Here is a 12,597-nt window from a genome sequence, read left to right as displayed (position 1 = left end):
CTTTGTTGTTTTTGCTTTTTTTTTTTTTTTTTCTAGGATTTGCATTGCATAACATTCATACATTTTATGCTATGTTGTTTTTGTTATTCTTTTCAAAAAAAAAAAATAATAAAATAAAAATAAAAGGAGGAAAAGGATAGAAAAATTTGTTTTGCATTTATTTTTCTTGGATTTGAAATCAAGGTTGGCCATATTATCTTTACATAACATATTTTGTACTTTGTTTAGCTTGGATGAGCTTATTTTATTACACTTTACTAGTTTAAGTTTTGTAGTACATGTTGTGTGGGAGTTGTTTGTAGTTTTTAGTCACCTGATCTTGATTTTGAAGTCACATGCCTTTGATTGTTGGACTTAAACTTAATGAGAGAGGCATAAATAACCATCTCACCACTGTTTATTAGCTAATTATGAACACCTTAGTGCATATCATAAGATTTTGTGCTCGATAAAATGTAGCACATGCACAAAAAGAACATAAGGCGTAGCCTCGGATTAAAAACTAAAATTGGTGTGTACATTATTGGGCTATAATAAATTCACAATCAAATAAAATTGGTGTGTACATTATCCTGATTATTTTAATAAGTTTCAAATCAAATAAAATTGGTGTGTACATTATGAGACAAATCAAGAAACTTATATGATTGCAAGCTTTTATTCTAGGAGATGTGAAAGTTATATAATGTAACTTTTTAGGTGACAATCTCTTTCAAAATTATGTGATGAATTTTGTAGAAATTGTGATTGATCACTATTTACTTATCATCTCACATGTATCTCAAGTTTTTGCTAGTTACACATACTACACAAGTTACTCTTTACTAAACTTGGTACAATGTATTGTGTGCGATCTTGTTGTGGCCATCAAAGATTAAACGTTCCTTGGTTTTAATGTAAACTGTGTTTAAAGTTTGAGAATTGGTGACAAATTGATTGGAAATCTTGTGTTTTGGAAGATTTGGGTTAAATTCAAGGGTTTTTGGAAAATTTTTCATCTCATACTCATGCATTTTATTCATAAAATTTTGTGCTTTGAGGAGTTTCTGTATTAAAATGCTATGTCTTTAAAAAATATGATTTTTCCAGATTTTCGATCGATCGAACTTGTTGTTCGACTGATCGAAATTGTGATTAAAAATTTGGTTTGAATCTGCCTGGCTCGATCAATGCTCGATCACTGTTAGATCAATCAAATGTAATTTTCAATCGATCAAATTTATTTTTCGATCAATGAAAAATCGTTCAGAGAGTTTTTAAAACATGAGTTTTTCACATGTTCTTCACTATTCAAAATTTTTCAAAAGCTCTTTCTCTTTCTCTTCGACCGATCCAGATTCAAAGACGAATTTTTTGTCATTTTCCCTCAATTTCTCTCAAAGGTTTTTATCATATCGTTGTATTATTTATTTTCTGCACTGTTTCAATGATATGATTTATCTATGTTAACCTAGATCTGAATAATTTACCTAAGTTAATCACTTAGCTAAATAACTAGATTAATCTGTTTGTGTTTAAGGGGTCTAAAAACATATAGATTACTATCTACATATCACCTTTTATGTATCTCATACACTTACTAGTTGCACACACCATAAGTAAATCTTTGCTAAGCTTTGTACATGAGATTGTGTGTAAACTAATGTGGCCATCCAAGATTATGCACTTTGTGATGTTTGATGCAAATTTAATGTGTTTTAGAAACTTTTGGAATCATTTACATGCATATCATTCATGAAAAATCTTTTTAAAGAATGGTTTTGCAGAAAAATTTCTATTTTTCAAAAAATTCTGTTTTTCAGAGTCTCAATCGATCAAATCTATTTTTCGATCAATTGAAATTTTCTATGTTTTTGAAGTTTGCCTTTGGGTTGCTTTGATTGATGTTCGATCGATCGAAACTGGAAAATTTTTAGTTTTTAGATTTTTGACCAATTTTTTTTTCATGCATCATTTGTATTTAGGATTCACATGTATTGTATTGTTTTTTGTATCCATCTTACAGTTTTGCAATGATATCTCTCATTGTTTTCACACATAACATGCATACACTTTGCTAAATTGGATACTCAACTTGATTTAAAAATTAATTGATTAATTTTTGAGTTCTGTACATTTTAGTTTTTTTTTTTTTTTTTTTTTTTGTGTGAACTACAGAAAATATTTTTTTTAAGAGATATGATAGATAATAAATGTGCAAATATTTTCTCTTCTTATGCATTTGTTTATGAGTCACATAGTGTCAAGTTTGCTTTTATTGAAAGATAGAATATTTTTCTTCAAGTGAATTCCCAACTTAGTTTTTTTAAGTTTGGTTTGTGTCTTTTTATTAGTTCCCACCTAAATTTTCCCCAAAACTATTTTATCCCCAAACTTGTTTAGTTTTTCCTATTTTTATAGGGGGAGAAGCTTGTTTTTAACCTTTGTTGTTTATAGGGGGAGTTGTTGCTCTTCATGGGGGAGTTGTCTCTATTTTCTATAGGGTAGAATTGTTTTGTATTCCCTTAATTCTCTATTTTCTATTATTCTCTATTGCGTATGTTTTCTGTCTACCTTCTTATTCGGTTGTCTTTGTCAATACATGACAAAAAGGGGGGTAAATAAATGAAATATAGGAATCCTGTTTGTTTTGTTTAGGAGGAGTTGAAATTGTTTTTGAAAGGGGGAAAAATAAAATTTTTTGATGTATCTAACTTAGGAAGAGAGTTAGTTTACTTTTGGTTTTTGTTTTTTTTTTTTTTTTTAATTATTGATTCATATTGTTTATGGGTCTGTTTGAATAGAACTTATTTTGCTGAAAATTGAAAACTGAAAACTGAAAATACTATAACAAAATAATCTTTAAATGTGTGAATAGTACTGTGGGACCCATTTTTAATGAAAAAGTTGCTGAAAAATGAAGTTTTTAGGACCCATGAACAGTGCACGAGTGCACTGTTCATAGTTGACTAGGTCAACAACTGTGGCTGAAGCAAAAAAAAAAAAAAAAAAAAAAAAAAAAAAGAAAAAAAGGGAAGGAAAACGCGCAAACGCGCAAAACGTAAACGTGCCGTGTATCCAAACCGCACCTATATGTCTTTCTTTCCATACATGTGTTGATGTGTTCTTTTAAGTGTTTCAAAAAAGACAGATACATTCTGATCAAGATCTTCTACCTCTTCTTGCAACCTCTAGGTTAGGAGTCTTAGATTGGGATTTGTGATGTATTTGGGCATTTTTATTGTATTGGGTTGTTCTTGTATTTGAGTATTTCATTTTATATGTAAATTTTGTCACAGATTGCCAAAGGGGGAGATTGTTAGGCTCTAAAAGTTTAGAACAATTAGCAAACCGTGAACAAAAACTTGTCTAGATATAGATCCTAGAGTCAAGATTCAATGCTCAAGGTGATACAAGTCAAGATCAGAAACTGTCTGGTTCGACCAATCGAGAAACAGGCTCAACTTATCGAAATACAAGTCTTTAGAATTTTAAGTTCGGCCCAACAGCAATTCAAGCCCAAAAAGAATTAGGGTTTCAGATCTACTTCTTCTAGTATATAAAGAAAACCCTAAGCAGTATTTAAAAAGGGCTTTTTAGAGAGAGAAGAGTGTGCCTCTTTTGTATCTAGGGTTTTGTACCCAAAAAGCTTTCTCATGTCTTCTACAGGTGTTATTCCTTGAAGAAATTCAAGATCCGATGTTGTAGAAGTTGCTGCCTGCTCTAGTCATCAAGGGTGTTAATGATCTAAACCTTCAAAGGTGGTCTTGGAGTCACAACCAGGAGAGTTTGTGTTGATAAACCTTTGAGTGGAATCTCAAAGTCGCAAGTGTGGGTGCTTGTGTTGCAAAGGCCAAGGAAAGAAGTAGTCTGTGGATCCAGAGCTATTATATGGTCATGGTAGTAAGTTCTACATGTAATAGCAATAGGATGTTAGTGGTCTAAGTCTTATTGTAAACTTCAATTTTTTTCTAGTGGATTTGCCTTTTACCTTGAGGATAGTTAGATTAAATCCTCCCCAAGTTTTTTATCGGGTTGGTTTTCCTAGGTCATCATATCATTGTGTTATTTACTTTTCCGCTTCTTTGCATGATATGATTGTTTTGTTTTAACCAAGATTTGAATAATAAACCTAAGTATTCACTTGGTTAATTAATTAAGTTAAACAATGTAGTTTACAGGAATCTTAAACCTAACAAAGTCCTTGGTGCTTCCTCTTATACTTTTGTCATTCTTCTTCACTTCCTTTCTTTCTTTCTTCTCGTTAGGTATTAGAGGCTTCATGTTGCTATGACTAGTGATGCTTAACTCCATGAATGAGAGGTAGAAAATGTCCACCGGGCGTGCCAAAATTTTTAAATACTAAATTTCAAGTTTGGAAATCAAACAATCGAATAGTTTCACAAATGTATAATTGTATTGATGGATGAGTAAGTACAATTCTCTAAAATTTAATTCTATTACAAATGAATACTCTTCTAAGTTGACCCCCTTGAAAAATCTTTGATTAAAATATTATCTTGATTCGAACACCAAATGCTCCTTAATTTGATCGAAAAATGGATTGAGTGATTTTTGAAGCAAAATTACGATGAATTTCTAACTATGTGTTTGTTAGGAATCCTTCGTTCTTCATGTGTTTTTCACATTCTTCGTGTATTCTTCAGATTTTCTTTGTCTATGAAGATTGTAGTGGAAGTTCTTGGAGACTTTAGAGGCTTTAATCTGTAGATCTTCACTAACTTGCAATCTCTTAAAGTTTTTGAACGCTTTTGAATTTGATTCTAGTGCACATTGAGCTCTAGGAAAATTACTTGAATGGTTACTCTTTGAATGTTCTTAAGATTCAAAGTTTGAATTTCTTGGAGGCTTGGAAGCTTGATTCTAGCAGAGTTTTGAGACTTTTGAATGTGTATGAATGTGTCTCCATAAGACTGAGGAGGGTCTTTATTTATGGGAGTCTTAGGGAGGTGCAATGACACGTGATTGACTATCATTGATGACATGTGTCATAATTTAAATGGAGGGATTTTATGTCTTGTTCTTCAAGGAAGACATGACATTATTTGATTAGCTATAGTGTTCAAACTTAAAATAACACATGGTAGTTTTTAATTATACTGCTTATGTCATTTAAATTAATGCATGACAATGTGTGATAGGCTCTTAGGTATTTTTCGTAAATTTTATTCTTTGACACTTGAAATATTATCATTGGCCTTTGAATAATGATAGTGGAACCCACTAAGTAGCATGTGATGTCTTGTAATTAGCTGTCTTAAACATACTACATGAATTTAGTGGTTTGACATGAAAATTTCACGCTCTACAAAAGTTCATAAAGTACTGTATGTAAGTTTTTTTCCATGCAATAATATGTTCTAGCTTTTTCTAAGGTTGGCAAAAGTTGATTTGGTCTACTGTCAAAGGAAATATCCTAACGAAGAACTAGAATTATATTGATGGTCATATATGGATTGCATTAAATAACTAAAATATCTAAAGAAAAAAGAATAAAGACTAAAGATCTCAAAAATAAAAATTACTCAGAATGGATTGCATGAAATAAATTAAAATACATAGGTAAAATTAAAATAGCAATAACTTCATATAAACAAATTTGAAATTTTAATTAATCCATAGAGAGCATTTTAAACAAAAAAAAGAAAAGAAAAGAAAAAGAAATACCCTCCAAATAAACAATATGAATTACTCGTACATGAAATAATCTAAAATGTACCTAGGAAAAAAGAAGAAGAAAAAAGGTCTTAGAAAGTTAGAATAACAGCTTCGTATGAACAAAATTCAAAAGTTTAACTAATCCATATTCCATAGAGAGCATTTTATCTACATGGGATATGTCCTATGCACAAAACCTAATTGTGGGGCTAGTGAATTCGTGGCCCAGGCCCACTCTACATAGGGGCCCAGGGCCTAGGGCCCAAGCCGAGAAGAGTCATTGCCAAGGACGACCTCTTGCTCGGCACCTCTCGAAATGCCTGAAGAAAGGGGGAAACTGAGTTCAGGGGCAGGGTAAGGGAAAAAGCTGCCAACATCATAATACCAAGCCCTGTATCTGACAAGTCCATACTCTAAACCATACCCTTTAATTTTCCCAGCGACCCCAAACCATACTGGGTATGGGTTGACAGGACAGGTCTGCACCCCAAAAAAAGTGAGACTTACACGTGAACTCGAAGGAAGAAAAGAAACACTAGTATAAAAGGAAAAACCCCCCAGAAGGAAAGGGGGGTCTCTCCCCCGGTAAAATGGAGAGAGGAAAGGATATAAGGATCCTAGGACAGCGTCCGAGGACTGGAGTCCCACAACCTGTTCCAATGGAGGGCTTAGCTAGTCAAGCCAGGCCCGCCCATATAAGAATTTCCATAGACGCCACGATCAAACCGTTCAACTGTGCCCAAGGTCATGCCTTTCAAGCCCACTCTCTACAAATCATATTGTTGGGGTCCTTTGCATACGAGCCCAACGTCACTCTTGGGTCGTTAAACAAATCGTGTCCCTACAATTGGCGCCGTCTGTGGGGAGGCTTGCGCGTTGGCTCAAGCAGCGGCGAAGTTGAGCCTTTGTCAAGAAAGGGTCTATGAGGGTGCCTTCATTACCAGCGACATGTTGTTGTTGTTCCAACATAAGTTCCCACTAGGAGCTATGCCTGGCAGTGCCAAGGGCACAGGCAATTCTAGGGACTTCCAACATCAAGCTAACCCCTCCCCACCTAGGTCAAGGGGCTAACCTTTGGAAATTAAATCAATAGATACTTAAAAGAAAAACTACAAGTTTTGAATAGAACCAAGGCCTTGTATGGTCCTCGGACTCAAGCCTCTGGGGAAACCAACTACTTACAAGAAAAAACTACAAGTTTTGGACAGAACCAAGGCCTTGTACGGTCTTCGGACTCAAGCCTTTGGGGAAACCAACTACTTACAAGTAAAAATACAAGTTTTGGACAGAACCAAGGCCTTGTATGGTCCTCGGACTCAAGCCTCTGGGGAAACCAACTACTTACAAGAAAAAATACAAATTTTGGACAGAACCAAGGCCTTGTATGGTCCTCGGACTCAAGCCTCTGGGGAAACCAACTACTTACAAGAAAAAATACAAGTTTTGGATAGAACCAAGGCCTTGTATGGTCCTCGGACTCAAGCCTCTGGGGAAACCAACTACTTACAAGAAAAAATACAAGTTTTGGACAGAACCAAGGCCTTGTATGGTCCTCGGACTCAAGCCTCTGGGGAAACCAACTACTTACAAGAAAAAATACAAGTTTTGGACAGAACCAAGGCCTTGTATGGTCCTCGGACTCAAGCCTCTGGGGAAACCAACTACTTACAAGAAAAAACTACAAGTTTTGGACAGAATCAAGGCCTTGTATGGTCTTCGGACTCAAGCCTCTAGGGAAACCAACTACTTAAAATAAAAACTACAAGTTTTGGATAGAACCAAGGCCTTGTATGGTCCTCGGACTCAAGCCTCTGGGGAAACCAACTACTTACAAGAAAAAATACAAGTTTTGGACAGAACCAAGGCCTTGTATGGTCCTCGGACTCAAGCCTCTAGGGAAACCAACTACTTAAAAAAAAAAATACAAGTTTTGGACAGAACCAAGGCCTTATATGGTCCTCGGACTCAAGCCTCTGGGGAAACCAACTACTTACAAGAAAAAATTACAAGTTTTGGACAGAACCAAGGCCTTGTATGGTCTTCGGACTCAAGCCTCTGGGGAAACCAACTACTTAAAAGAAAAACTACAAGTTTTGGATAGAACCAAGGCCTTGTATGGTCCTCGGACTCAAGCTTCTGGAGAAACCAACTACTTATAAGAAAAAATACAAGTTTTGGACAGAACCAAGGCCTTGTATGGTCCTCGGACTCAAGCCTCTGGGAAAACCAACTACTCACAAGAAAAAACTACAAGTTTTGGACAGAACCAAGGCCTTGTATGGTCTTCGGACTCAAGCCTCTGGGGAAACCAACTACTTACAAGAAAAAATACAAGTTTTGGACAGAACCAAGGCCTTGTATGGTCCTCGGACTCAAGCCTCTGGGGAAACCAACTACTTACAAGAAAAAATACAAGTTTTGGACAGAACCAAGGCCTTGTATGGTCTTTGGACTCAAGCCTCTGGGGAAACCAACTACTTACAAGAAAAAATACAAGTTTTGGACAGAACCAAGGCCTTGTATGGTCCTCGGACTCAAGCCTCTGGGGAAACCAACTACTTACAAGAAAAAATACAAGTTTTGGACAGAACCAAGGCCTTGTATGGTCCTCGGACTCAAGCTTCTGGGGAAACCAACTACTTACAAGAAAAAATACAAGTTTTGGACAGAACCAAGGCCTTGTATGGTCTTCGGCCTCAAGCCTCTGGGGAAACCAACTACTTACAAGAAAAAATACAAGTTTTGGACAGAACCAAGGCCTTGTATGGTCCTCAGACTCAAACCTCTGGGGAAACCAACTACTTACAAGAAAAAACTACAAGTTTTGGACAGAACCAAGGTCTTGTATGGTCTTTGGACTCAAACCTCTAGGGAAACCAAATACTTAAAAAGAAAAACTACAAGTTTTGGACAGAACCAAGGCCTTGTATGGTCCTCGGACTCAAGCCTCTGGGGAAACCAACTACTTACAAGAAAAAATACAAGTTTTGGACAGAACCAAGGCCTTGTATGGTCCTCGGACTCAAGCCTCTGGGGAAACCAACTACTTACAAGAAAAAATACAAGTTTTGGACAGAACCAAGGCCTTGTATGGTCTTCGGACTCAAGCCTCTGGGGAAACCAACTACTTACAAGAAAAAATACAAGTTTTGGACAGAACCAAGGCCTTGTATGGTTCTCGGACTCAAGCCTCTGGGGAAACCAACTACTTACAAGAACAAATACAAGTTTTGGACAGAACCAACTCTGGGGAAACCAACTACTTAGAGGAGACAATACGGGGTTGAAACACAACCTGGACGTTAGATGGCCTCTAGAATCTACCCTGAGAAGGAATTCCCCATTTGATAGTTGGGCTAATTCCAGGAATATGTGGATTCCCCAGCCTACCCTCGGATTCTCAGTGCCAAGGGGATCGGTGCAGCTGCAACATAGGGCCATACGTTGACAAAACACAATTAAAGTCCCTCGCTGCTCGGCTACCCTCTCGGATGAAATATTTAGTATTTATCGTTCTCGGACGGTTGCCGCGCGGGCATTATGGGGCATTAAGCCGTTATCTCAATTGGTAAGGTTCTGTTTCAAGTTTTCATGTTTTAAGCATCATTAAAGGAAGATACATACATGGTGCACCCGTTTACAAAGTAGTTGCTGTCGAAAGGAAAAGTACTTGCAAAATAAATAAATAAAAATAAATCCATCTTTTATTAAGACAAAGAAATAGTACAGCAAACAATGAAAAGCTGGAGTAAGCTTATACTAGAGCTAACTACATAAGCGAAAAGGAAAATACAAGAGAATAAAGAGAAAGCCGAGGAAGTAGTACAGAGGAGAGGTTGGCTGCTGCTTCAAGACGTTGTTCAAGGAGAACCATTCCTCAACACTTTTACATGCCTATAACTCAGGCAGCCAAAGAACCCAACGTGGGGCCTGCACCATTGAAGAAAAGGTGTAGAGAGCTCGGCTTCGGGCTAACGTTGTTGAAGAAGAGGTGCAGAGAACTGGAAGTTGGTGAGCCTCCACGGAACCACGCTTGCGGTATCGTAGATGGCGCTGATGGCGGAAAATCTTTCTTCTGATGCACCAAGAATCTGGTGCGACCAGTACCTGCTTCGGATTTTGACTAAAAGAAGGAGAAACACCATTTCCCCCTTTGTCAAGACGGAAGATTTTCTTGAATCTGTGCCTCCCTTGCCCAGACCACGCTACCTTGAGTCTCGGAAGGACCCGGCGCCTCTGTGGCGGATGGAGTTCCTTCACCCCAACCTGTGCCTCAAGCATATTACTCTAAGGGTGGATAACACCGGATATGGAGGCTGTGATTATGGCTGAAGGATTATGGTCTGGGAGGAAGCTGAAGGATTTATGTGTAAGTGGAGCAACCTCATATCCTATTTATTTAAAAGACAAGGAGGTGGTATTTAATTTACGCAGAGTTCCGAGGAACGCTACAGACAAAATGGTTTTGGCTCAATTCCCAGCGCCACCTGCAACCGTAAGATAAAAAGATTCTCGTGAAGGCGCGTCTCGAACACTGGAACGTCAAAGGGCATTGCGTGACTAAAGACTAAAGGAATGCCTCTTAATTCGGTGCATCTCCTATGCAAATGGAAAAGCCCAAACATCAAAAAGTACATAATCTGAGTGAGTCGTGATGTGGGCCCAGCATTATCAAAATCCTCATCCCCAACTAAAAGTCGGGCAGCAGGATTTTGAGGGGCTATTGTGGGGCTAGTGAATTCGCGGCCCAGGCCCACTCTACATAGGGGCCCAGGGCCTAGGGCCCAAGCTGAGGAGAGCCATTGCCGAGGACGACCTCTTGCTCGGCACCTCCCGAAATGCCTGAAAAAAGGGGGAAACTGAGTTCAGGGGCAGGGTAAGGGAAAAAGCTGCCAACATTATAATACCAAGCCCTGTATCTGACAAGTCCATACTCTAAACCATACCCTTTAATTTTCCCAGCGACCCCAAACCATACTGGGTATGGGTTGACAGGACAGGTCTGCACCCCAAAAAAAGTGAGACTTACACGTGAACTCGAAGGAAGAAAAGAAACACTAGTATAAAAGGAAAAACCCCCCAGAAGGAAAGGGGGGTCTCTCCCCCGGTAAAATGGAGAGAGGAAAGGATATAAGGATCCTAGGACAGCGTCCGAGGACTGGAGTCCCACAACCCGTTCCAATGGAGGGCTTAGCTAGTCAAGCCAGGCCCGCCCATATAAGAATTTCCATAGACGCCACGATCAAACCGTTCACCTGTGCCCAAGGTCATGCCTTTCAAGCCCACTCTCTACAAATCATATTGTTGGGGTCCTTTGCATACGAGCCCAACGTCACTCTTGGGCCATTAAACAAATCGTGTCCCTACACTAATCATTTGATGATGATGAAAAAAAAAAAAAAAAAAAAGCAAAAACAAAGAAGACAAATGCATACTTGCAAAGTCGATAGGCAGGTAAAAAAATGGATCTTAGAAATTTAAGAAGGGTTCTTAGAAATTTCGGGATGGTAATTGTGTGAGGGGAAATAGAGAATAGAGGAAGTTGAAAGAAATTCATTAGATATAAATTTTAAATTGTATTGAAGTTAGATTTCTAATCCACCTAGGATTTATTAGAGAAAAAGATTTGTTGATAGTCACAATTAACATTATAAAAAATAAATTAATATGAAAAACGCAACTAAGAGCAAGTTAGTGAACATTTGGATACAGCTAAAATGATTTTTTAGCTGCATCCAGCGTCTATCAATGGGTCCCATGCACTGTTCACAAGACTCACAAACCTCTTTTTTCAGTGAAACTTTCATTAAAAATGGGTCTCACGATACTATTCACACATTTAAAAATTATTTTGTTACAGTATTTTCAGTTCTCAGCAATAAGTAGTATCCAAACAAATCTTTAGTAGTTGGATTATATTTATGAGCATTAAAGGTTAAAAAATCAGAGTTCATATGAAAAACATAAGTAAGCACAAGAAGATAATTGAATTTTCTTTTTGAGCTTGAGAGATATCCTACAAAGAGAGAGAGAGAGAGAGAGAGAGAGATGATATTAACTATTAGTAAGTTTTTGCATATATCCAAAGAATTGATAAAGAAGTAGAGAAAAAGTTGATAAGAACAATTAAGCTATTGTTTTTATTTAAAAGTTTACTACAATTTGGTGATGCAACTTGATATTGTAGATACTCTATTTTGCATTCATATTTTGATTTTGGAAGAGAACGGGATGATTATTTAATATACCCAAAATCATGGTGGAATTTTAGTCACTAACTCATCCATCATATATCATAAAAATGATATTGAGATTTCAATGATCACAACGGTATGTTTGGTTTCTCAATAGGACGCACTACAAAACGCGGGGGCCTTGGGCCGCGTTTTTTAACCCGCGGCCATAGAAAACGCGGCCCAAGGTGCGGCTAAAGCCCCGTTTTCATAAATGCGGCCCAAGGAGAACCTTAAGGCCGCGTTTTATACGCGGGGCCATAGCCAGCTTCTGAGGCCGCGTTTTTTTGAGATAAAAACGCGGCCTAAGGACCTCCGCATTTTATTTTTCCTGAAACTTTTTTTTTTTTTTTTTTTTGGTCTTCTTTTACTGTGGCCGCATTTTTAAAATGCGGCCCAAGGTTGAGCCTAAAGCCGCGTTTTTAAAAACGCGGCTTCACAGAACCTTAAGGTCGCGTTTTTTACGCGGGGCTATAGACAGGTTCTGAGGCCGCGTTTTTTTAGATAAAAACGCGGCCTAGGGACTAGTCCTGAAGCCGCGTGTTGAAAACGCGGCTCTAATTCTGTTCTGAGGCCGCGTTTTCTTGATCTAGAAACGCGGCCTAAGGACTGGTTCTGAAGCCGCGTGTTAAAAACGCGGCTCCAGTTCTGGATGGGGCCACGTTTGTGAAACGGGGCTTCAGATTTCCCCTATAGCCGCATGTTA

The 12,597-nt window shown here is 37.7% G+C and overlaps 1 protein-coding gene across 1 annotated transcript in view; it reads right to left on the bottom strand.

The window, feature by feature from the left end:
• Positions 1–12,597, bottom strand: part of LOC126716791 (uncharacterized) — a 55,297-nt gene that overhangs the window by 11,153 nt on the left and 31,547 nt on the right. The gene's annotated exons all lie outside the window — the stretch shown is intronic.

Source organism: Quercus robur, chromosome 3 (assembly GCF_932294415.1).
Source record: "Quercus robur chromosome 3, dhQueRobu3.1, whole genome shotgun sequence".
NCBI lineage: Eukaryota > Viridiplantae > Streptophyta > Magnoliopsida > Fagales > Fagaceae > Quercus > Quercus robur.
Note: the sequence above shows the minus strand (reverse complement) of the source record. Positions and strands in the feature narration are given on the sequence as shown.